General features: G+C 52.3%; 1 protein-coding gene across 1 annotated transcript in view; it reads right to left on the bottom strand.

The window, feature by feature from the left end:
• Positions 1 to 27,142, bottom strand: part of Etv6 (ets variant 6) — a 53,353-nt gene that overhangs the window by 22,891 nt on the left and 3,320 nt on the right. The gene's annotated exons all lie outside the window — the stretch shown is intronic.

Here is a 27,142-nt window from a genome sequence, read left to right as displayed (position 1 = left end):
TCTGCTTTCCTGGGGGACCCATGAGTGACCCCCGTATCACCCCCTAAGAGTTGTGAGGAGCGGAACAGAGGCATACCCCCCATGACGTCATCAGCCTTTGTTAACGTGTGAGACTGTTCAGCTCTGAAGAGTGAACATGCACATATACAAACGTGTGTGCACCAAACCCACACATGCACACCCATCTATACCATGAACACACGTGTACACACACACACACACACACACATAGAACCTATTTTCTCCAGAATAGGGGAGGAGCTACAATAACAAACCAAGAATATTAGGAAAATATTCTGAATATGCTGTGGAGGCTCTTGAAACAAACACAAAGTGTTTTGTGGCATTACATGCAGTTTAGCTGAGAGCAGGCCAGGCTTCTTGGCGGCAGGAGGCAGGGGCTGCTAAGCGAGGTGGGAAGAGGCTGCTGGGCCAGCTCCCTGTGTCCCCCCCCTCCCCCCGGCTCTGTCCTTGTCTCTTACTTAGTGTGGTGCCAGGTGACACCCAGGCTTTCCTGGGCCGGTCACTTGTCTCCAGTCTCCATTTTCTCATCTGGAAGAACCCATTGTAGTGTCCATGTGAACCTTCAGGTCATCCACCGGCGCTGAGGCTAGGCCTCGCTCGCCCCCCCCCCCCCGTGGCCCCCCCCCCCCAGCTTCCAGGACAGGGTCTAACAGTGATGGATGTGGTGAAGCAAAGGCGGGAAGTGGCCTGAAGGCTGGGACCTGGGCAGCTAGATGGATGGCAGCCAACTCCCACGACAGGTCCCGCTCCCGGGAACCAACCACCTTTCCTTCTGCCTGCCTGTGCTCAGATCATCAGGGCCTCTCCTGTTCAGCCGGGTTCTAAGTGAGAGCCAGATACCACTACCCCAGAAAGACTCTGGTCTACCTGCTTGGTGGGCCCTGTTAGCCTGACCACTCCCCTGGGAGCCAGTCAGTGGACCAGGAACCCACCGGTGTCTTTGAATCCCACACGGATTCTGAAAGCTAGAGAGCAGGGGACAAGTCTGCTTGGTTGCTCTGACTGGAGGAACACCGGGAGATGCTGGCAGCAAGTCCAGGCCATGCTCAGCTGCCCGTGTGTGCTTGGGTCCCGTGGCTGGGTGACCCCGTGGCGGGGTGACCCCGGGGTCAGGTATTTGACGCGTTGGGCTCCCCAGAGATTGGGTGTCTGGAGGCTGCAGGAGACGTAGACCTTGTGTGTGTGGCAGCAAGTTCAGAGGCTGAGCTGTCATTTTATTCCTAGTGAGAGCGGCAGCTCTCTGCTCAGTTCTTTAGTGGTTGGGATACGTCAGGCCATGGAGGACAATGATGACAACACCGAGACCCTTACACCCTAGGCCGTCTCTGGGGCTGCTGTAGCGCAGGTGCCTCGTGTGGCCAAATGGCCCCAATGACTCTATAATGCCGTGTCCCAGACGGACTCCGCCCCATCTTGTTCTAGAACTCAGTATCGCAGGGAGAACCAAATGTATTTGTACAACAGAGTTTAAGCATGCCCTGCTCTTCCTCTTCTCCTGACTTCCCCAATTTCAATCTCTGTAACAGGAAGACCCATTTGCTTTTTCCTATTTCATGCTCAATCCGGGGGATTTCACAAAAATACTTTTGCTGGCCTCTGTGGGTGTGTGATGAAGCTGAAAACTCACCATCTAGATGATCAGAGCTCGGTCCATGGGGGGGTAACTTACTCTCATAATAAAGCTAAAAACATACACATCTTACATGTTCTAGAAACAACCTAAGTACAATTTCCTGTTCCCAGGTGACCACTGGTACTCAGTTATTCAACAAACACGAAATGGAGCTCTGTGTCTAAACTATGACTATCCACACTGTGAGACACTGTGGCTACAGGATGGACACATCTCCCTCTGTCTTCAGGACACCACACAGGCAGCCTTATCAGCCAGCCAAGTTCTTCCTTGTAACTTCTTTCAGGCTTCCCTAATCTGTCACAGGGAGCAGAGCTCCACCTACACACATTTAATTCACTGATTTATCCGCATGCCAGCTGAACCGTCCTTATAAACAAGAAAAAACAAGTCATGGCTGAGGTTGGAGATCTCAAGGGCATTAAATCTAGTAGGGAGGCTACCTAAACCAGGAAAAGTAACTATTCAGAGTTGTATGTACTTGTATTTACTTGAGGCAAGTAAAGCCGTTAAAAGCTACCACCCAAGAAACTGTCTCTTCATATGGAAACAGAGAAGACAAAGCGTCACTTACTACACCACAAGGGCAGGACACTTCATACAGGCTTACAGGCCACTAAGGAGAATCCAGCCTAAGTAGGAGACAGAACTTGTTAAATAGAGCCAGGCTAGGAGGGCAAAGAAACGGCAGATTTCCCATTAGAAGAGATCTGCCAAGCTGAGATCAATCCTAAGAGATGACGGTTTAGGAAAGTCCATGAGATTTACCACCAAAAAGTCGGAAGTGGAGCTGTGGCTCAAATGGCTGAGCATCAGCCTCGAGTGAAGCAGAGAAGGGACAGTGCCAGGCCATGAGTTCAAGCCCAGTAATGGCACCAAAAAAAACCCCAACAAACCAAACCACCAGGGAGGGTGTGTCCCTGGCCCAGGGGCCCAATGCTGTCTTCTTCCTCATCATGGTGGCAAACCAGGATAAGCACCCAGAGGCCAGCAATCCAGACGCTGAAGCTCAAGAGGACGTGGCCCCTCCTGCAGGCCTACCAGCAAACCTGGCTAAGATGACGGTGCCCATGCGGACCTGTGGAAGGCGCAGGGGAGTGGGTGGTAACAGGGACACCTTGCCATGGAGGCCCTGGCCTGCTCTAGCAGCTCTTTCTCCCCACAGGCTACGTGGAATAAACGTCTCCTCTTCTTCCTCTCCCCCTCCCCCTGGGCCTGCAGCTAATTGCAGCTGTGGTCAGGGGCTGGCGGCCAACAGTCCCACAATGCACCGCTCCACAGGAAGTTCCCAAGATCTCTTCCTGAACAGGAAATTTCCTGTGGTCCAACTGACATTCCTCGTGGCGTTTATCACTTGTATCCATTTGTTTCGGCAGGCCCGGGGTCTTGGGTAAGAACAACTAGAAACGGTTGTGGGGGGGGGGGGGGGGGGAGGGAAGGGGAAGGGAAAAGAATGGACAAAGGAGCATGTTTAAGGATACAGGTGGATCTGATGCAACAATGAGAAGTACAAGTTGTCATGTCCAAAACGAGCTTTACAACGTCGGGGGGGGGGGGAAGGAAGGGGGGTAGGGAATGCAGTTACTGTCAGGGGAAGAAAGTGTGACTAAATTAACCCTGAGAGGACAGCAAACATTAGCCATGTGGAGATGTGCAGAGAATGTAAACATGGCTCACCCAGCCCCAGAGATGCTGGAATTGTCTGAGGCTCAGAACACAGGTGTGCGGGAAGCTGCAGGGGAGTTCACACACAGTGGAGGCCAGTGTGGGCTTTGAGGGCTTGAACCATGTCCTTGTGCTCTAATGCCCAGCCGTTAGGGACCTGCTCACAGCAGGAAGGGCCGCCTGGCTGGGTGTCTCCCCAAGTTCAGCCCTCAGCCGGGCGGCCACAGGGGCAGGTTGAAGGAAATGCAAGAGAGCCTACAGCACAATCTGCGTCATTTTCCCAACTCACCTTTGTGAGTGGGCGTGCGCGTGCATGCGTGCCTGTGTGCACACACGCCGGGCCTGAGGTTTGAACTCAAGGCGGCCCAGGAGCTTTCCCTGAGCTTTTTCGCTCAAGGCTAGTGTGCCCTACCACTTGAGCTGCAGCTCCTCGTATGGCTTTTTGCTGAACTGGGACTTTCCTGACTGGGCTGGCTTTGAACCGTGATCCTCAGACCTCAGCCTCCTGAGTAGCTGGGATGGCAGGTGGGAGCCACCGCTGCCTGGCTCATTTATTATTTATTTTGGAAGTCGTTGGTCATCTGGCATGTCAGTTCTCTTTCAATATCCCTCCATGGCTCTTGGCTGTCTTGGGTGGTGTTTAAGTCCTTCTCTCAGCACACTGAGCGCTCCCCCCACTGAAGCCACCAGCTTCTAGAAGGAACCATGCACTGCCACCCTCAGGTGCTTCTGTATTTTTTCTTTCTTTAAGATGGCTTCAGCATGTTTTTCCCTAACTCAATCCCTTCCTTCTGCAGGCCAGTGAGCACATTTGCACCTCATGCCCAACACACAGGCTCTCGGATGAGAACTAATCTGACTTGCCTCTGAACATGCAAGAATTTGCAGTAAGACGGTCTCAAAACCATATCCTTGTATGGTAATAAAAACTTAGGAATTTTCTTTTGTTTCTCCAATGCACTCACAACCACATCACACGGAAGAGCTGGCAGCAGCACAGGATGGTCTCTAAGACAGAACTCCCTCTCCAACCCGCACCAACCTGGAGCGCTCATGTCTCGAGGACGAGACATCAGCACAGAACCCTTATCCTCTTGGTCTGGCTTGGGTTCTGGCCGTAGTCGGAGGCTTGGCTGTGGGCCTCACTGGACACACTCTATGGTTCACTCCACCTCCACTCCAGGCCCAAGCTGCACTTTTGGTCAAGGTGACACTGCGGTTCAGGGAACCAGTATTTGGATGGGGTGGGCGTGGGGTTGGTACTAGGGTTTACACTCGGGCCCTCTGTCACTTGAGCCACCCCCACCCCAGCTCTTTTGGTTGTAGTTCCTTTTTGACTAGGATCCTGTGTCCAAGGTAGTCCTGATCTTTGCATGCTGAGTAGCTGGGATTACAGGTGTGGGACACCATACTCAACTTTGAGTCACTTTGGAACTGCTGGCTTTGCCATGCCCACTGCCAATTTTGGTCCCCCTTCACTCCCCAGCTCCAGAGTGGGTGAATGGACTCCTGTTCGGTGGCTGCACTGTGCTCTCCGCTTCATACTGTTCCTTAGTCAGCTCGGGGTGACAGCTCAGGACGTAGCAGCTCGGGCCACTGCCTCCCACCCAGACTCAACCTGGCCTTCCCTGTTATCTGGTCCTGAAACTTCTCTAGTGACTGGGCTCTGTGGGCACAGACTATGCTTGGGAATTGTGAGGCCCTTCAAGGGGCTCATCCTTCCTTTCTGTTCCCAGTGCAGGTGGGCCTGGTGGAAGTGGGGCCTTGCCAGGTCTCTGGTTTCAGGGTGAGAGGAGCGGAAGAGCCAGAGCCGTCTCTAGGACCGCGTGCCTTTTGCGGCCATAAACACTGGAGGGCGGACAGAAGGGCCCCATGCTGGGGGCTCAGCCTCCAGCCAAGGGCTTTGGGCCAGGCCTTTCTAGCATGCCCACATTCAGAAGTAACTCTTCAGGCGTAAGCCGGTTAGCAGGTTAGCAACTCTGGCAGCAGTTTTATAAATACTCCGGAGGTTTAAATCACATACAGGTGCACATATGCATGCTCTTGCACACCCATGTGCTCTTCCACAAATGAGCATGACAACACTGCACCCATGCCCCTGCAGGGGATGTGTGGACAGTGGGGTAGAGGATGTGTGAGCAGTGGGGAAGGATGTATGGACAGTGGGGAGGGCTGGGGGCAGCTTGACACCACAGAGCCCATTAAGATGTGTGAGGATTGTTAGGTTGATTTCGGGGACCCAATGTCTGACCCCCACGCTGTGGGATGACGGTGATGCCCACACAGCCAGGACAACTCTCCCTCTTAGGAGTGACAAGAACCTAGTACCATGTAAGGACTGCATAACACCGTGCATGGCGCTCAGGATCAATGAGGCCAGCGGGTGAGAGCGTGACTGCGCCCGGTGCAGCTGACCGCCCTGACCACACGCTGACCACCCACCTATGATCTGCCCATCTGGACAGCTCAGCTGAGCAGAGCAGGGTGCTGGGTGGGGACTGGGTAGCCAAGGTGCCAGGCTCCAGAGCCCACATTGGGCAAGTGGCTTGGACTCGAGCACTGAGCCGAGGAAGAGTGTTCAGGACACAGGAGGCCAAAATAGCCCAGGCCCGGGGGTCAGGCGCGGGCGGTGTGGGCGGCACCTCCTGTCTTTGAGCTGGGCTATTTTAAGCAGTCGCTATTTCACACCCACACGGAGTCCGGGACAGAGCGAGTGAGCGAGAGGAGGCTCCGCTGCGCACTCCTGACTTCCGTGGTTCCCACCGAGCTTCTAAGAAAGCGAATCTGGCCATGTCGGGGCTGTGGCTCTATTTATTCCCACCCAGCTGCCCAGTTGCTGGGAATTCCACATCTACAAGTGGCGGGAGCAAAAGATGCTTTCCAGAGAGCCCACGTTCTATGGGGATGATTCTAGACTTCTCTGGGACGGTTCAGGGTGCACGCCCTTTTGACAAAGAGTGGGAAGAGGAGGAAGAAAGGAGCAGAGTGGGTGGGCACAGCTCACGATGGCCACAGAAGGGGTCATTTCCTCCCATGCCTGGAGGGGCAGCTCTGTGGTCCTGGCCCCTACTACCCAGTCAAGCCCGGCCTGGGAAGCAGGTCTGCCCGTCACCTGCACAGGCATCTGGGAGTTGGGACTCCTATGCAGCCCAATCCTGTCCTCCATGGCAAATCCACTAAAGTTAACAGCTAGAGAGCCACCCCCCAACCCCAAGTCGGAGATGCTCCTAAACTTTTCAGCGCTAATATCACACAGAAAACCTCACAACTGGCCCTCCATGACAGGTTGCAGCCACAAAGCAGGTGTGACAAATAAAGTCCCTCAGACTCTGAGGAAGGGACATGAGTGGGTTGCGGGTTCAGACTCAGACCCTTCTCCACAACATTGCGCAGTGTCCATCCATGTAAACCCTCCCAGCCCCAAGCCTGTTGGATAAAGGATCTTCACCATGAAGCTGACGGGAGGCATTCTGCCATTCTGGAATCTGATGCGTATGGAGTCTCAGCTGGCGGTGATGGCTCTGGCCCCTCTGTGTGTGATCTTAGGTCACTGACTGGAGTTCTCTGAGCCTCATCCCGATAGCCTTTATGGGATTACTGTGGGAACCAGACAGTGGCTCACTTCTACGCCTGGCCTTGCACTCACTCCGCCGCCCTGGCTGGCCTGCAAGTTGTGAGCTGTAGTGATTACAGATGTGCTCCCCTGCCGCTGGACAGGAATGAGGGCTTTCTGCCATCTGCATCTCCCACCTCATCCTCAACCTCTCAGCGATGATTCTGACCAAATTATTTCCCCAAGACTACTTTATTAAGTGAAGAGTTGCTATTGATCCTCAAATAAAACAACCATTTACAGCCTTCTAAGTCACTTACATGCAAATAAAGCCGAATGCTTTTATTACCCTCCCCTCTCCGCCACAAATAAAGATCGCTTGGGTTTACAGCAGATAGATGAAAACTGAGCCCCATTAGCAGAAGAATCTGAAACTGACAGGGATTCACTTAAATGTAGTTCATCTCTGGGCCATGTGGGCCCTGTCCGGTGATGTGGGTTTTCCTGAGGTAAACGCTCGGCTGGCTCTGGCCAGTGCTTCCGATCTGTCTTTCCTGGGCAGAGCAGGAACCCACCGCCCTCCCAGCCGCATGGACCGGGGTTATCTCTGCCTAGATGCACTTTGTGAATCACAGCAGCTTCCTGTGAACAGAGCTGAGTTCCAGCCAGCGGTCCCATGACTGAGAGAACTCTCACTATGTCCTTGGAAAGAAGGCAAGAGTACTGCCTTTCCCTCCCCCCCCCCTTCCTCCTCCTCCTCATTTTAACACCTTTAGGGTTGGATTTAAGACTTTTTTTCTTCTTATGGTGGGGACCAACCCCAGGGTGCCAAAGACATCTCACCTCATGACCCAGCACCATGCGGACTCTTGGTGCCGCTGACATAGGATGCGAATCTCAGTGTCAGCTCCAGGTGTGGCCAGAGGGCTCTCAAACACACATCTACTGAAACCATCACAGACACAGCCCACCGCCCACTGATAAATCCCTGGCTTTGACAGCGGAGCTATGGGAGCATGTGCTGTTTATCACAAGTTCTGCATTAGCAGTTGATGCCTCTAATTAGGCAAAAGTGGGAAAACAAATGAAGTTGTATGTAATTAATACAGATTTTTGTGGTTGGAAAAATATTGCAAAACATGGGGTTCAGGCATGAAGAATATAGTAGAATAGAGGCTTGATATGAAAAGACTGAAATGAAACCATGATACACAGCCCTCCATGATACACCGTACCGTGCTTCCCACTACCGGCCAGGCACAGGGTCTACACTGCAACTCCAGCTATCTTTGTTTTATCCATCCATCCTTTACCCATCTATTATCCATCCACCATTGATCTATCATCCTCAACTCTCTCATCCATCCATCATCCGCCCATCAGCCTTTCATAAATCATCCATCTATCCATCTACCCACCCACCCATCCATCAGCCTTCCAAAAATCATCCATCCATCCATCCATCATCTACTTACTTGGCGATACTTATTAGACAAGTGGTCTAACAGCCATCCTCCTTGCACTGGCTATTTTGGAGATAGGGTCTCACTTTCTGCCTAGGTGCATACCCGGATCTCAGTCTTACTTTGTGTTTGCTGCCTGTTGCTGGGATGACAGGCGAATACCACCATGCTTGGCTTTTCCTGTTAAGGAGTCTCAGGCACTTCTGCTCAGGATGGCCTGCAAGTGTGACTCTCTGGATCAGGGCCTCCTGCACGCCTAGGATGACTGGTGCATACCACTGCACCTAGCTCTGACTGAGAAGGGGCTTGTGAGTCTGCCTTTGCTGGCCTTGAGCTGTTATCCTCCTGATCTCAGCCTCCTAAGCGGCTAGGATTATGGGCCCGAGCCACTGGCACTGGCTTCCACATTGTGCCTCCATGTCTCCCCTGCCAGGGTATTTGGTCCCTTCTTGCAGCCAATGGCTGGGTTCTGCATGGCAGCTTGCTCACACAAGTGCCAACACGAGATGCCAAGCACATAAGGCGTCTCCTGGCAGCGTTGGTCACCCGGTTCTCAAATCCCAGCCAAGTCCAATGTCCAGAATTACTAAAAGCTGGATCCAGGAGCTGTGAAGAGCGTGAGCTATAAAAAGACGCAGAGATGACGCAGACGGAGCGCAAGGCTGCCCGCCCCATTGGAGCCAAGAATGAGCTCCATGTGGCGCTGTAGTGACACACTTCTCTGCACACAAGATTCGCCAAGCTTGATACAGAAAGGCGTATGGCAAAGCAAGGAACACTCAGGCTGCCATTACTCTCCCTAATTACACTGGTGGAGGGGGAATTGGTGATAGAGACAGAAGGGTGCAACTCCCTAATTGATTCAACAAACGAGTGTCTGTCTCCTGGGACGCATACTGTCCTAGGCCTCGGGGGGCCCAACAGCCCTGTGCCCAGGGAGCTCACGTGCTACTCAGGAAAAGACGCAACAATGAAACAGCAAAGCACGAAGTACGTACAGGGGTGCAGGCGTGACGGAGGGAGAAGGCAGGCCAGGACAGGGCACGCCGCTGGGGTGGGGCTGGTGTGAAGGACTCACGTCAGCGCAGCTATCTGAATGGAGGGGGGACTGTGGCTGGGCCAAGTGTTTGGGAACAGCAAGCCACCCATATCTATTAAACCAGTGAAGACAAGGGATCTCCACTCACCCACCAGCTCACCCATCCGATGGTGACTGGATGTCATTTCCACATCCCGCACCTCTGCTTCTGGCAGGGCTGGGCTGGAGCCCAGGGCTCCGTGTGGGCAGGGTGAGAATTCCACCACTGAGCTGCAGCCCTGACACATACGTGCAAGCTGAAGGCATTTGTACCATTGCAGCCAGTCAAAGAGTGCTATAGGCAAAATCCCCCAGAAAACTATGTCGCACCATAGAACTTCCTCTCTCCCGCTTGCTGGGCGGGCGGATGGCATTTACTGAGCAGGGTCATTTCAACGCTGCTCTCAAAACTTTGGGGGACATTCCATATTATTTCACATTCTCCCTTTGGCAGCAAGCCGAATGGCGGTGCACTTGAACCAAGCTGTTTCAGGCCTGGAAGCAATACTGTCCCGGGCACAAAAGTAAAAGGTTTTGAAGCGTGGAGACCATTCTATGCATCTGACAGCACCATCGTTTTCTCTGTGGGCACCATCAAAAGCCCTCGAGCACATCACGGGGGTTCAAAGGGCTTCCAGGATTGAGGCTGGAACTCAGCAGGTTGGGCGTTGGGGCTGGGCCCAGTGCTCCTTTTCTGTCAAATGCATTTGCTGCTGTGCTGCTCTAAGAACCACCAAAGCACCGGCTGTGAAGTGGCGATCACTCGGAAACCATGGGGGCTGGTTGTTGGTGGCTGTCTCGTCCAGGGAAGCGTGCGTGGACATCTGCCGAGATGCAATGCGCACGGGGGAGCTGGCAGGCCCGGTTCCAGTGCCTGGTGGGAGCCCAAGTGCACTGAAGACACAGGCTCTCAGCTACTCAAGGCCAAGACGGGGAGAAACAAAAGCCACGCTTGTCTCTTACAATGCAGATCGGGGTTGGACTGTTGGGAAATAAAATAACCACCAGCCCAAGCTGACAGCATGACCATGCTCAGCAGTACAACAGCACAGGCAGTGTTGACCATGCTCAGCAGTACAATGGCACAGCACAGGCAGTGTGTAAAGCATGGTGTCTCAGAACCTCAGAGATGCTTTCATCCGAATGACTGGGAAGCAGAGCGCAATGAGGTGGGAGGATAGATGGAGACCAGGTGGGGAGCAGGACCTAGGGCTGCGTGTTTACCCCACACACGGCAACAAGGGCCCGCACTCTGGGTGGCTGGGGGCAGACCCCACCTCCTATTCCTTAGCCCGCTAGGGGCAAAAGTAATCTTGTACAATGCTGGAAGAAGTAATACGCAAGGAGGACAAGACATTACAGTCACGATCTTCTCTAGAGATAACTGCAATAACTATTTTCCTGAATTTCCTTCTGGTCTATTTCTATGGATAAGAAAAAAAGATCACAAGTATTCTGAGGAGGGCTATTTGTATCCTGCTTTTAAAATTACATTCAACGAACATTTTAAAAAACTTTTTTTTTTTTGGGGGGGTGGGGAAGGGTGCCAGTCCTGGGGCTTGAATTCAGGGCCTGGATGCTGTCCTTGAGCATTTTTGCTCAAGTCTGGCACTCTACCACTTTAAGCCACAGCTCCACTTCTGGCTTTCTGGGGGTTCATTGGGGATAAAAGTCTCACGGGGACTTTCCTCGGCTGGCATCAATGATGATCCTTAGGTCTTGGCCTCTTGAGCAGCTGGGATTACAGGCATGAGCCATTGGTGCTCAGCACTCAAAAGCATTGATTCTTAATTATTGTGCAGTTCTCCACTCTAAAATCCATGTCTGTCACACGTACACCTGCTGTGTGAATAGTGAAAGTCTAGGTGACCAGGTCTAAGTACATGCATACGTCTCAGGAGTGGATTCTATCACCCTCTCCCCTGGTCCCTGTCTCGTGAAGAAGTGGATTCCGTCACCCCTCCCCTGATTGCTGGCCTTGGTGCCCTCCAGCTGACCAAGAGCTCTAGGCTGTGCATCTGTGTCATCATGGGTGACCTGCAGCGACCACAAGCTGGCTCAGGCTGCAAGATCAGAGCCCGGTGCTGAACACCAGAACTTGGAGATGTGAGTCAGGACGACAGTCCAGCCTGGACAGCTGTGTTGGACAAACAGGCCCATGCCAAAGCGCCTCAGCCCACTGATGTGTGCCAACCACTCCGTATCAGCCATCAGCCTGCTCAGAACCCACTTCTTGGGTTCCCTGGCCCGCACGTAGGGACACATTTCATAAAAAGGCCTCGATGCAGGAGCCATCTGAGCAAGGAAAGCCCCCAGAAGGTCCAGTTCCACGTCCCCAGCAGGCATCAGACGGTGGGATGGCAAATCTGCAAACAAGGTGAACGCCTGCCCCTCGTCTGGCATGGTATGTGCTGTTAATATTTGCTGAGGGGAGGCAAATGCAGATGCATGTAAAGACATGTTTACGGATTATCAGTGGCTGGTAGAGAGTTAGAGGTCAGCACAGGTCGGCTACGGCCAAGCAGGTCAGCGTCTGCTGTGGATGCCAGCCTTCTAGGCACCTGGTCAGCCCTCACACCTGTGTCCCCCCCCCACTCCCGTCCATGCCCTCAGGCCACAGTCCCAGAACCACCCTCTCCCCTGCCACATCCCAACGTGCTCTGGGCCCCCAACCACTCCTTGTGGAAGTCTCCAGCCACAGTAGACTAGAAAACTACACACTGACCTGAGCACAAGGCCGCCCCAAGCCAGCCCCAGCTGCCACACCAAACGCGAGCAGATCCCGTTGTTCCAATCCATGGCATTCCACCTTATCAGGAACCCACAGAAGAGGGGTTGTGCCTCAGTGTCCCCTCTTTCCCCACCTCCCTGCCATGGCCTCAATCCCCTCCTGGGACTGTGTTCTGGGGCCTCACTAAAGCAGCCTCCCCTCAGCCACAGCTGTTCAACTCCCGCATTCCTTCCTTAGCGGTCAGGAAGTTCTCCCGAGCTGTCCTTCCAAACCCTCTCCCATTAAGTCCAACTCTCCCTCGCTCACGGAAAGCAAAGCACCAACCAACCCAACGTCTTTTTCTTCTTCCCTTTTCGGAGATGAGCCAACTTCCTCTTGTTTCAGGGGCCCTGAACCGCTGGCTGGCAGCTGGGTGCTGCTCCCAGTCGCCATCTGGGCTCCAGGTCCACCCTCAGCTGTGTGAGACCATCCACCCCTTGACCACGGCCCACCGGTGGGGATATCCAGGAGACGCAGGAAAGTGTCTGCACCTGGCGGCCTGGCAAATGCCAGGGTTCACCTGGCCCTTCCTTCTGTGACAACCCTGCTCACACCTGAAAACTCCTCTAGAAAATTCTTCTGATGCCAGCTTGGCTGGACTATGTCATTATAAAGTCTCCTTCAAGAGAAGTGCAATAGCCCACAATCTCCTCCTTACTAAGAAATAATTAAACTAAGCTAGGGGTTACCGTACAACAGTGTGTGATCTGCTCCAACTGAGTGAAGGTAATGTCCCATAACTAGAATTGTACAATGAGGAAACTGCTCTGAGATCTGAGCTTCCATCCCATCCACATGACCATCCTGTCCACATGACCACCCATCCATGTGGCTGCCCGTCCTGTCCGTGTGACCATCCTCCTGTCCACTTCAAAACTTCCCCTCTTCATCTCAAGTCTCTGCACAGTTGAGACTTGGAAGAAAAAAAATGCAGTTAACATATGTATGTATACACATATTATTTAATTTGACAAGAGCTATCACCTATCTATCTAACCTACCAATCATGTATCTACCCATCTATCAATCCTCCATCTACTCACCACCTCATATCTCCTCAGAGGATCAAAGAAACATATCAAAATCACAACATGTCAATACTGTTGCTTTTTTTTTTTTCATCTGGAGCAAATGGGGACTAAAAGTAACGAGGGAAGATATATTTTGTAAGACCGATAGGCTGCTAAAGAAAGTCCAAGAAGGGATTATATTTCACTACAGGAGAAACAACACCGTCTTTTGCCGTGAACTCCGAATGACACCAACAGGGTTTTGTTTTGGTGCCAGAGACTAGCTCAGAACCAGAGCCCTTTGTCATCCAGTACTGTGAAAATTGAATTGCTTCTCAGATTTTCTACTTGACGTCAAGTGTGAATTGAAAATAGCTGGGAAATCTGTATTAGCAATGGAAATGAGGGAGAAAAATGAATTCTGGAGCTGCATTGTAGTCAAATAAGTGAAGATACTTCGGACATCCAGTGTCATAGACCAAACGCTTATTTGAGCAGAGCTGAGAATTCATGCACCTTTCTGTGCAGTTAGGGAACGTGCTCGTGAATTCTTCCTGTTTGCCACCATGCTCACCCTTCCCCAGGGTATAGAAGAGTGCTGGTTGGGAGGGTACTTAACTGTTCACCTTCTTTGCTAAGTAATGACTCGCTCTTTACTTCTACAGCACCATGTGTGGTGGTTCTGTTGTCAATCAGTACTGGTTGGACAGAAAACGGAACTTACTTCAGCCAGCCCAGAGAGTCACAAACCGCTATTTCCAGGGAATTTCACAGCACCTTCCTTCATTTCCCTGGACTGTGGTCAGGGTTCTGTCCTTGTATACGGGCAGGGCCAGCCCCGGGCTTCCAGGACACACAGCCATGCTCAGGTGTCATGGGGGCTGTGTGTTCAATTCTGGTTCTTTCTCAGGTGCTGTGTGTAAGTAGGCAGTGGGGTCCACGGAGGTCAGACCGGGTGTGATTCTATGCTGCCCATTTCGTGGCCTGGCGTGCACACCTCCCAGCTCTCAGCTCTGGTTTCTGTGTCCGAGGGGAGGACAATGCTGCTGCTCTGAAGTCACAAGCCACACACCTGCCACAGGGCTGGGACCTGCTGGACTGGACACCACTGGGACTCCAGCCTCTGGACAAGGCTGTGACTGGAAAGGCATCTACGTGCGAACAATGCTTTGGACGTCTCCTGACTGCCTTGAGGGCCAGGGAGGTCCTTTGAGACAAGTCCTCCCGGGGAACAGCTGTGTTTAGCCTACTGTCCCAGTTATTTCACGTTGGAGTGATACCCCATGCCAAGTTGTCTCCCCTACTCGTGAGAACAAACCCTGCAAGCCATTGCAAAGGGCAGGGCCTTCTAAAGAACCCATGCTGGCATGCCTGAACAAGACTTTATTAAAGCCACAGATCGATTCCTCCTCATTTTACAAAGAAGCAACTTGAGCCTTGGAACTTAAAACAGTTCATCACAAACCAGAGCTGTGGAGCGGCCACAGACACGGTCCCTGACCTCTTCTTCCTGCCACGTCACCTGCCACACTGATTTACCCCCACCCCCGCCCAGCCATTCTGCATACAGAGAAAACCTCTAATAAACATCCCCCACGATCTGCAAATCCCCTGTCTGGGCCCAGTCCCTCATTTCCACCTCCAGGCCCTTGGTGGTTCAATACCAACTACGGAGAGCTTTGAGGTCTTTGCTGAGTATCCCTAAAACCATGACCCAATTCGCAGGTGACACTGTGGAGGGGCATTCCTGTGCCCATGTCAGAGCTAAGGAAACGAAGGCCAAGGGGTCAGGAGACTTGCCCAGGTCATACTGCTGGCTGTGCTGTGTCAGGCTCGGCACCTGAATGGGTACACACAGTCATTCATGCCTGTAATCTTAGCTACTGAAAGGCAGAAACGGGAGGATCCCAATTCAAGGCCTGCCCAGGCAAAACAAAGTTACCAAGACTCCATCTCAAAAGACTTGGTGGTACAAGTCTGTCACCCAGCAACCTGCGGGGTAGAGGGAGGAGGCTGGTGGCCCTGAACAGAAGTAGGAGAAATGAAAATGACCCGGTGGATGGGTGAGTCTGCGGCCGGTCCGGCAGAGCTGCTTCCCGGACAGGGCGGACTCTAGACCCAGCTCCTTGGACCAGAACAGCATTGGCTTCCTCGGCCTGCGGAGGGTGGGGCTGGCTGGGGAGAGGGTGGCCAGTGTCTGGCTCCCAAAGACACCTTCATGTCATGCGGGAAGGGAGGAGAGGCCACTGTGGAGGCCATGAGGAAGGGCGGCGTGGGGCAGGAAGGAAGGGCACTGCCTCCTGCTGCTCGGCCTGCTCGGGATGGGGCTGGTGGCAGTGTGCGGGGTGGAGGCGGGGAGCAGGAAGGAATGTGGGGACGGAGGATGGGAGAATGGGCTGCAGAAGCCTGTCAGGATGGGATTTATTTTCGTTCTGGGAGGGAGGAGTGTCACAGGCTTCGCCAGGCTCCCGGTGGCTGTTTTGAAGTGAACCGGGCTGGTATGTCTTTAATTTGTCATCTCATTATGAAACCGGTTCCCTTCCGAGAAGCCTTCAAGCCAGGAAGCTGTCTGCCCACACAGGAAATTCCTTTGCTTCAACTTCCCCAAAAAGGAAATTTCCCTTAGAAGTGCGCCCAGCATACGCCTTTGAGCAGAGCTGTTTCAAGAAACTCTGGCAGCAGAGTCCTGAACACACCCTGGGACTGGCTGTGGCCTTGGCCAGGGGCGAGCAGCTGAACCCTTGCCCAGCACGTGGGGGGCCCCCAAGCCCGGCCCGCCTGCCTCTTCTTCCCTTCACCCCAGACCTGCTGCAGCCTGGGATGCCAAGAGTGTGAACTCACACAGGACTTGGTACCTGCAGCAGGGATGGATGGACAGATGGAGAGACACACATGCACACGTGCGCGCGCACACACACACACGTGCAGCCCGGGACAATGCCAACACATCACTCCTACTCAGAGCCAATTTGAGCCTTCTGCCACAAAGATCATGGCATCTCAAATGCAGAGTACACACAGAAAAAAACCAAAATGGTGACTCTAGACCGTCTAGCTGGGGTCTGATTTCTGGTGCTGGAAGGGGAAGCAGCTCACATTCAAGCTGCAGCCTTGTGAAAATCACTCGGATTTGGCGGGATGGTGAAGGGATAGGCCTGAGTGGGGGTCATGTAGCTCTTCATGATGCCTAAGACCTGCACGTAAGTTTTTTGTTTTTGTTTTTGGGTCTGGTTGTGGGGCCTGAACTCTGGGCCTGGGCGCTGTCCCTCAGCTCTTCAGCTCAAGGCTAGCGCTCTACCACTTGAGCCACAGCGCCACTTCCAGATTTTTTTCTTTTTGCTTATGTGGGTGCTGAGGAATCGAACCCAGGGCCTCATGCATGCAAGGCAAGCGCTCTACCACTGAGCCACCTTCCCAGCCCCCTGCACGTAAGTTTTTAACAGCCCATTTCAAATCCCTTCATGAGAAAGGCCAGGCACCTGTGGCTCACATCTGTAATCCTAGCTACTCGGGAAGCTGAGAGCTGAGGATCACAGTTCAAACCCACCTACCTGGGGCAAGAAAGTCTATGAGGATCTTATCTCCAATTAGCCACCAAAATGCCGCTATGGCTCAAGAGTGGAGTGCAAACCCTGAGCAAAAACGCTTGGGTTCAGTGCACAGACCCTGAGTTCTCTCCAACCCTCCCCTGCCTTTCATGAAAAGAAACATCACAAAAACCTAAAGGACAGGAGAGGGATAGCCCTGAACTTCAAACTGCCTATCAAGCGGTGGCCAGACGGATGAGAGATGTCTGAGTCTCCCTCTGTGATGACAGCGCACAACGTCCGCATCTACTCGGAGGCCGGCCAGGGCTGGCGGGAACTGCCCACTGGAGACAGGGCAGGGTCTGAGGGACCAGTGAGAATCGCACAGCCCACTAAAACCTAACTGTATGAACATGAGGGTCTGGGGCTGGGGTGGATGTTTGCTGCTGGCGGCTATAAAATTGCTTTGTCCTGTTTTTCTAGGCTTTATGACTTCTTTCACCACGGTGGGATCTCAGAGGAGGACCCAGCACTGTCTTCCAAAAACTGAGGCACTGCTGACTGCCTACAGCCAGCTGTGGAACTAGCAAGCCCTAACCAATGCTTACAGCAAAGGAAATGCAAGGAGCACACCGTCACCACAGCTTCCTCCAGGGACTCACACCGTCACCACACCATCACCTCGGCATCCTCCAGGGACTCACACCAGACATACAGCATTCTCCAGGGACTCACACTGTCCCCACAGTGCCCTCCAGGGACTCACACCGTCACCACAGCATCCTCCAGGGACTCACACCATCGCCTCAGCGTCCTCCAGGGATTCACACCCATTCCCACAGCATCCTCCAGGGACTCATACCGTCACCGTAGCATTCTCTAGGGACTCACACCATACCCACAGAATCTTCCTGGGACTCACAACATCACCATAGCATCCTCTAGGGACTCACACCATTACCTCAGTGTCCTCCAGGGACTTAACACCATACACACAGCGTTCTCCAGGGACTCTCACCGTCACCACAGCATCCTCCAGGGACTCACACCAGCATCCTCCAGGGACTTACAATATCACCACAGCATCCTTCAGGGACTCACACCAGCATCCTCCAGGGACTCACACTATCACCACAGCATCCTCCAGGAACTCACACCATACACAGAGTCCTCTGGAGACTCACACCATACCCACAGCATCCTCCAGGGACTCACGCCATACTCACAGAATCCCCCAGGGACTCACACTATCACCACAGCATCCTCCAGGGACTCATACCATATACACAGCATCCCCCAGGGACTCACACCATACTCACAGCATCCTCCAGGGACTCACACCAACCTGCAAAGTGTCCCCCAGGGACTCACACTGCTGGAACTGTCTGGAGGGCTATGGCTGTGTGTGGCAAGTAGTAGACAAGCCCTGTGTAATCAAGGGGCCTGGACACTTCCCTCATCATACATTGGCATCCTCTGTCAAGAACGCCAGCCCCAGGCAAAGCTACGGGTTCATCTCTAGCTCTGTCCCCTCCCTCGGTCCTCATCCCAGCTCTGCCCCCACTGCAAAAGAGAGATGAATTAATTTTCATACAAGATTAGGAGCTGGATTGTTTCTCCTGGCTAAGGTACCACCTGCCCTCAGAACGGTCACTGCAACCGAGTGAGTACACTCCCCACTCCAGGTCCTGTTCACAGCCGGTCCCAAGCCCTCTGTCTCCAAAGCCACGTCCTCGGGAGTCTGAGTCCTCTTCAGCTAACAAAGGTCAACCACTCAACTCCACAGCTGTCCACACACCACCAACGCTGCCACCCCGGAGCTGTCCACATGCCAACGCTGCCACCCCACAGCTGTTCACACAACACCAACGCTGCCACCCCCCACTGCATTTCTTCACATTCCTTCCTACCATCACCTGGGCCGTGGGAGTCACTGCAGAGGTTTCTGGAAGCAGATAACGGAAGTCATAGCCAGGATAATTCTACCCAGCCCTGAGCACTCCAAGAACCATCAGAAATAAAACTTTTATCTGCCTAAAAACCAAAATTCAAGCTCAAGGCTAGCGCTCTTCCCCTTGAGCCACAGCGCCACTTCCGGCTTTTTTTTTTCTTTTTGCTTATGTGGTGCTGTGGAATCGAACCCAGGGCCTCCTGCATGCAAGGCAAGCGCTCTACCACTGAGCCACCTCCCCAGCCCCTCAAAGATATACTTGATAAAGAACAATCCATGCCTGTTTCTGTCTTATCGCTCAGGACATTAAGGGTATTTTCAAAATACCAACTTCAAACCTCTCTACTGCAAATAAACACAAAATAAATGCTTATAGCTCCTCCCTCCCAAGTGTAAAGTGAGGGAAATCTCTCCCAGGGGATTTCTACTGGTGTGATCCTAAAAGGCCTTTAAACTAAACCCCAAATATGGGTGTAGATATCAGCTTTGGCCGAGTGTTAAGTCACAGAACACATACGGTGCCTGACAGCCCTAAGTGGGGGGGATGGGTGGGGGCTTTCCAGGGACCCAGGTCTGGAAGGGGTCTCAAAACCTGAGTCAGAAGGGAAAGCCACAGGTGATGTCCTCTCCCTGCTGTTTATGTCTGGGAGGACCCTTCCCCGAGTGGCTGTGCATCTCACTTCCCTAGCAACTGTCTGACAGATGGGGGACCAAGAACTAGGGAAGGAGACAAAACCTGGGCCTTCATCAGTCTGTCCAGAGGCAGAGCCTGGGCCTTCGTTGGTCTGTTTGGCCTTCACTGCAGCTCAGGGCCATTCTGTCTCCCTTTAGTGGGCCTCTGTCCAGGCTCTTGGGTGCAAGTGTTCATGCCCAGGGCATGGCAGAAGATCCTCCCTGGCTAATGTGGATGGAAAAGTCCTTTCAAACTCAGCATCAAAGGCGTTCCTTCAGAGGCTGAGAACCTGCAAGCCCTTTGCCAACTGGGCTTTCCCCCCCACAATCAATTGCTGCAGTATTAACTGCTGAATGAGAATCACGTGGCCTATCTGCGTGGCCTGCCCATGCAGATCAGAGGAGAAAGATGCAGACACTAATGTGTGCAGGCTAAAGGAAAAGCAGGTGGGGACAGAGTTGTGAGGGGATTCCCACAAACCATACAGATGGGGCTGAGCAGTTACCAGAAGCCATACCTGTGCACAATCACTGGGCATGGGGACAGTGCACACAGGGTTCTTAGGGTGTGGGGGAGGGGAAGGGCTCAAAGTGGGGAGGCAGGGAGCAGGCCAGGGCCACCACTGGAGACAGCACAAGGGACAAGGGACACACGTCACAGGCAGATTCAGAAACCCTGCAAGGTTTTGTGCACTAACCCCATCTCAACTGCAGACATCCAGATGCTGGATTTCTGTATTTCCTAAGTTGCAGCTAAAGCAAGGACAGCCTTCTGCATCCTCAGAATACCGCATCTGCACCAAATCCAGGTCTGCATTCAAGCGGATGCTGAGTACTGGCAATCGAATGACTGCTGTCATGATGTGCGTCTGCAGGCTGTGCTGCTCTGAGCACACCCCTTGCAATTCTCTTCAGGAGCCCTGTGAGCTGGGAGGAGCCTCAGGGCCACATGTGCAGCCCCAGCACTACAATGCAGGAGGGTGACCCAGAGAGCTCTGTGGCCCAGAGGCCCGGTTCAAAGTGCTGATTCTAGCCTCCTATCGGCAAGTGTGCCAAGTGGGGAAACTAAGGCACCAAAATGTCAGGCGGTTTTCCTGAAGCACGTCAGCTTAAGGTAACCTTCATTCAAGCTCCTCCCTTACTGCGCAATGTCTTCTTGTGTGCCTGTCATCCCTTGGATGGAAAATCAGGCACAGTGCGAATCTGTCTACTTCGTTTGTTTTTCACAGCCCAGAATTTTTCAGCTATGTGAAAATATGTGTGGCCACAGGACTGGATTTGAAAATTTGCCTTCCAAGTGCAGAAGGTAGCTTGGCTCTCATTTCTACATCCCTGATTCATCCTTTTGGTCTTTTTTTTTTGTCAGTAGTTTATATCAATTTTGTTCACATTTTTTCCTATGAAAAAAATCCATTTGTAGCTGGGTGCTGGTGGATTACAGGATTACAAGCCTGGAATCCTGGCTATTCAGGAGGCTGAGATCTGACCATTGCAAGTCAAAGTCATCCTGGGCAGGAAAGTCTGTGAGACTCTTATCTCCACTGAATCACCGGAAAACTGGAAATGGCACTGTGGCTTAAGTGGTAGAGCACTAACCTTGAGCAAAAGAGCTCAGGGACAGCGCCCAGGCCCTGAGTTCTAGCCCCACAACCATTAAAAAAACAACAACAACAACCATTTTCTGGTTCTCAATTTTTTTCCTCCTAACCAGGAGCAAGAGGGAAATGAGTTTCAGGAGTTTAAGATGCAGAGCACAGTGAAGGGAAGGCATGGGCTTTGGAGTCAGACGTGGATGCATGGTCCACAGGTGGTTGTGGGCACTCTGGGCGTGAACTTGAGAAGCAATACACCACTTGTAATATCAAGCAGACCCATTATCTGTGCTTCAGTGTTTGTGGTTACGCTGAGTAATTTGTATATAAGGTTCCTGAAGGTGCTCAGTATGGTGTATGGATGAATTACTCACTTGGGGTCCTCTCCAAGCTCCTACAAGCTGGCAGGAGGGGCACAGGGTTACTGCTTCACTTAAAAAGGAGAGGAGGGGCAGCGGGAGGGGAGAACAGGAGTGGAAAGAGGAGGGGAAGAAGGGAGAGACATAGACGGGGGGGGGGGCAAGAAAGGCTACTCCAACACCTGTTCCAGTCACTTAAAAAAGACTGCTATCTCTCTACTGCATCTCCTTCTGTATCTATACCACTACTGGATCTGAGAGCCCACGGAGTCCACGGCTGCCACGGTCCACAGGAAATATAAACGGATGTGAGATCCATGGAGGATCCACAGGAAGTATAAACAGATCTAAGAGCTATGGAGACCACTATGATCCACATTAAGTATAAACCGATGTGAGAGCCCGTAAGGACCACGGCTGCCATGATCCACAGAAGTATAAATGGATGTGAGAGTCATGGAGGACCAAGGCTGTCATGATGCATAGGAAATATAAACGGATGTGAGGGCCATGGTGACCACGGCTGCCACGGTCCACAGGAAGTATAAACAGGTCAGTTTCAGAAGAGTGGGGCTTAGTCCACCCACCCGAGGTGGAAGCAGGAAGCACAGGCGGCAGTGACTAATGGCACTTGGGAATCTACACCGGGCATGCGGCCAGAGCCAGGCCAGGTCACAGCACTCAATGCCTGCTCTGCCCTGGCTTCAGAAGACATCGGAGAAAGAATCTTAAAACACTCACACTTGGCACAGCCACGGGGAGTCAGCACCCACCTAAGATAGCACCAGGACAGCCAGAGCCGTCGGCTAGGGTTTACGTGTTAGGGGGAAGCGATCAGTCACGCCTGCCAGGAACTCTAAGAGGGAGAGTTAGGGGTAAGATGCCAGGCAGGCCTGGGGAGAACAGAGTGGGAATGGGTAACCTGAGAGTGCAGGCTGCATCTGCATACTGCAAGTCCAGCTCAGCTCTGTGAAAGGAAGGAGAAGGAGGGAGTCCGGTGCTACACATGCAGCAAGATTCCTACTGCGTTCTTAACCCCTGCCTACCAGCCAGCCTCGCAGACCACACGAGGCTGCCTCTGCACATGGTGCCAAGAGACAATGCAGAAGTCTGAGGGTCGGCATGACCCAGGGAGACAGCAAGGAGAAAGAAACAGAAACATCAGCTGCCTCGTTTCCCTGTTGTCTCTACTCATCAAACAGACTCGTTCTCCAGATTGTTGATTTACTTGCTTTATTCTGTGCCTGTGCTGGGGCTTGAACTCAGCGCTTGGGCCCTGTCCCTGAGTTTTTGTGCTTCTACCACTCGAGACACAGATCTACTTTCACCTTTTTTGGTAGTTAATTGGAGATAAGGGTCTCGTAGATTTTTCTGCCCAGGAAGGTTTCAAACCATGACCCTCAGCTTGAGTGGCTGGAATTACAGGCATGAGCTGCCAGTGCCTGTAAGGATCATTCAGTGTGGGGTTTAGAATAGAATACCTCTGGGCTCCCGTGTTGAACCCTTGCCCCAGATAGGGACAAGCAACTGCCAATGGCTTCCAGATGTCTGGTTCAGAAGGCCAAGGAGGCTGAGAGCCCTGGATATCAACGGGTGACTGGTCTCTCCCTTCCCTTCCCTCTCCAGCTCTGAACCAGGGTCGCTGTCCAAAGCTCACGCTGGAATAGCGCCTTAAATGTACACAACGTTCACTGTGTGAGATGCAAAGCGAAAGGAAAGGTCAGAAACCCCTGGTTATATGATTTTTTTTAAAAGACATCTATAAATAGCCGCATTTATTGAAGCTGCTTCCTTATCAGGAAGCATAGAGCTAGGAATTAACGTCTGGCTGCACCGGAAATTCTTTCAGACAGCAAACCCAAAAAGGAAATTTCCCTTCCCTAGCATCCTGGCGGCTCTGCTGTGGGTGTTTTTTTTTCCTTTTTTCTTTTCCAAGCGGTTGGCAGCCAACCAGGACCCTTGTGCTTCACGGGGAACAGAAAGTCTTTGGGCATCTGAAAGCAAAAGTGAAGGTGCCCAAAAGTTGAAGGGGGAACAAAATGGAAGAGGTAGTGGGCCTGCTACATCACCAGAGGTCACGATTGCAGTACCCGTGTGGGGACTGAGGATGACCTCTGAGAACCAACCACCTTCCCGCCTCAATTCTGATGTCCCTGTTGGTCACAGGCACCGGCCATCCAGGGACAGAGGATGACAACAGGTCTGAAGAGAGAGGGGAAGGCCAGCGGGCAAGGAGGCTCACAGACTGAGAACACCATGAAGAAAAATCCTCCAAGCCGGGCACCAGTGGCGCATGCCTGTTAATCCTGGCTACTTGGGAGGCTGAGATATGACGATTGAGGTTCAAAGCCAGCCTGGGCAGGAAAGTTTGTGAAACTCTTGTCTCCAATGAACCACCAAAAGGCTGGAAGTGGACCTGTGGCAAGGGGTAGACTGCTGGCAAAAAAAAAAAAAAAGCTCAGGGACAGCGCACAGACCCCGAGTTCAAGCCCCAGGATCAGCATATACATAGACACAGACAGATATACACACACGTTCACACCAAAAAAGAAAATACACATACAAACATAAGAAAAGAAAAAGAGGGCTGGGAAGGTGGCTCAGTGGTAGAATGCTTGCCTTGCATGCTTGAGGCCCTGGGTTTGATTCCTCAGCACCATATAAGCAAAAAAGAAAAAAGCCGGAAGTGGCGCTGTGGCTCAAGGGGAAGAGCGCTAGCCTTGAGCTGAGGGACAGCTCCCAGGCCCAGAGTTCAGGCCCATGACCGGACCCTCCCCACCACCACCAAAAAAAAAAAAAGAAAAGAAAAAGAAAGTTCCCTACGGAGGGCCAGAGGTAAGGGCAGGAGGCCGCCTCTGGACGGGGGGACCCTGGATGGAGGTTGTAAGGTAGAACTGAACTTGGACAAACCCTGGGCAACCATTAGAAAATGAAGCTTATTCCCTACATGACTGAGGAAAAACGATACCAATAGTATAGAGAACCTGGGGTCCTTTCTTTAGTGAAACAAACAAGGAGGGGTGTGCACGCTTCCCTGGCCTTTAAAACAGGGAGGCCAGCCCTGTGTTGGCTGCAGCGGGCCACTGTGGGCAACTGAGCACCGTTCCAGGGCCACCTCAGGAGCTCTGCCCCCAGGAACCCTTGTCAGTAGTGCTACTGGAAATCTGAGCCAGAGTGGGCAAACCATGGGGAGGATGGTCCTGGAGCACAGGTCTCTCTGGATCAAAATCCTTTCTGCTGCCATGCCCGCTGATCTCGATTGCTGGGGTCAGGAGGTCCCTCTGGGGACGGGCTGCCCTACCTGTGTACTTGGTTGAGCCCCTCTTTCCCCTACCATGGTCCTGTGGTCTTTATAACTGGGCTGCCAACAGAAACTAAACTCTAGCCTGAGTTTACCAGAAAGTAGAGGGCACCGCAGCTGGTGGGCAAGACTGAATGGATGGTTTATGGCAAGAGGCTCCCGTCTCCACCCTCTTCTGCAGAGGATGGCAGCCCAGGAGGGTCATGCCTATCAGGGCCCAAGGGACATCTGCACGGTCCTGCCTGTCCTAGATGACCATCTCCACAGTCCTGCCCCAGCTCACCACCTCCATGTCCTGTTCCAGTTCAACATCCAACACTGCCACCTTAACAGGTGGAGCAGAGCCTTGAGCTCCAAGCTTATGAGTCATGCATGAGAACACTCAGGGATGACCACTGACACGGAAATAAATCTGTAAGACCCTCCCCAAGCTGCATGCACCTGGTCATTTGTGCTCTAGTCACCCTGTCAACCAAATAGGAGCATCAACACACGCTTTAGGAGCTGTCACCTGACTAAATGAGATAATAGTAATACCTTCTGTTGCTTATAACAGCATAAAATATGAGTATCTATCTGCTTCTTCCTTTGCGAGTAAGTTGAATGTATATAAAACCGAGGCTCCACGTCCCTCTGTCTGTGAGGGTTCTATGTCTCTCTGTCTATGCAGGTTCTATATCCCTCTGTGCAGGCTCTGCGTCCCTCTGTCTGTGCAGGTTCTAATACAGCTCTGCATTGCTGTAGGACTGCCTGAAATTCCATCACTCTGCTGAGAATGCAGAACAGCAGAGTGGGTGAGCAGGGAGGTAATGTTTCCCAAGGAAGATGCTCAGCTGAATTATTAAGCACACACAAGCAGGAGGAATAATGCAAGGATTTCAAGAGATTTGAGAGGAAAGGTAGGAGGGCCTGGGGACCATTTTTGCTGTTCTGACTCTAGAAAAACAACAAGCGGTTATTATGGCTATTTATTAACCTGCAACGTTGTAAACTGTAACCCTATTAAATATGATGGATGAGCCCTAGGTTCCGCTTTTAAATGTCAGTTCATGGGGCTTTTAGAAGGCCAGAGAGACACTGTAAGACGCAAAGTCATAGGGAAAATGGCATAAAGTCAACCTATGATTAGCTGTGCTTAAATCAACAAAATGTGAGATGATAGAGCATTTAAGAAGAATTTAAAATAAGACATTCAATTATTTAAATTTCCACTGATACACCAGAAATGTATCTGTATAAGTTATTACTTGCTTGGCCTGGGCATCACCGTTTAAAGCATACTGTGATACAGGGCCCCTGTGACTGGAAGCCATGGCGCTAACGGACAGAATGCTACCACACGGCCCGGGGCAGAATGGGATGGCGCCACCTCACGACATACTCTTGGAACCCTTCTGTGTTTTCCCCACAAATCAAGGAAAGGTGGCCATCAGCAGACAAATTAAACTAGAAAGAAGGCCGTGATGAGAGTGGGGGAAGATCAGCCCTTTCTCTGCTGAGGGGCTCTTGGTCCTGTGGGGTTCGAAGCTGAGATGGAAGGCAAAGGCTCTCTTTGAAGAAAGCAACTATTTTCTCATGGTCTGATGCAACTGTACTTCAGCCTTTCTACCTTCAAGCCTGGAAATAACCCGTATCCCTTTATGGAAGAATGCCAGCCCTTTCTATCCTCTCAGCAAACATACTTGTGTCTGTTCCCAGGGCAAACAGGGTCTCCACAGCACACTCAAGGCACCGGCCCATACCAGAGTGGGCCAGGCCCTTCTGCCCACAGCTCTGTTCTTTCCAGGTGCAGACCAGAGGCCTGGATGGTACTGTCAGGTCTCCACAATTGTATTCTCTCTCTGAATGAGACTTGTAGCAATTACACTCCCTTTCACGGAATATGTCGATTTAAGAATGGGAGGACAAAGGGTTAAGAGAAGCTTTGTCTGGAAGTCAGTGAAAAGAAGCCCCTGGGAGCCACACCAGGCTGAGAGTATCTCTTTAAAACGAGCTGCTAAATATGCTTTCAAGCCCGCCATACCATAAATGTCCGTCCTGCCGTCCTTCCACAGATTCTTCCCCGTACTTTCCATCTGCATTCCACTGGGAATTGTCTGGAATCCCAGCTCAATTCCCCTGACAGAATATTTTCCTTTAGGTCTGAAAACTCATCTGGGATGCATCGAGTGTGTGGCCAGCCGCAGCCGTCAGGGGGCCCTGGGCTCCTCTAGGCATCGTGCGCGGCCACGAGTCTGGGAACTGGGTGGGAAGGAGGTAAGTGGGCCTCGTTTGGGAAGCCCTGGCCAGGCAGGCGGCAGGAGCCTGGGAACCTCCACTTCCACAGGATTCGTTCCAGATGTTGGAGCCAGAGGTATCCCAGCAGGGCTCATGCAGATTACCACAAAGTAGGCATTTGGGCCAAACCACTGCTCTGACCTGAATCCATAATCTTAACTACTGATTGTGTCTCACAGTTCACAGTAATGTGCTATAGCTCTGCATGGTATAATCATCAATGTGAGGATCTGTGCATCCACTCATCCACCCATCTAGCCACTATCC

The sequence above is a fragment of the Dipodomys ordii genome, unplaced genomic scaffold (assembly GCF_000151885.1).
Source record: "Dipodomys ordii isolate 6190 unplaced genomic scaffold, Dord_2.0 Scaffold81, whole genome shotgun sequence".
In the NCBI taxonomy this organism is placed as follows: Eukaryota; Metazoa; Chordata; class Mammalia; order Rodentia; family Heteromyidae; genus Dipodomys; species Dipodomys ordii.
The sequence above is the reverse complement of the archived record's forward strand: the minus strand, read 5'-3'. Positions and strand labels throughout refer to the sequence as shown.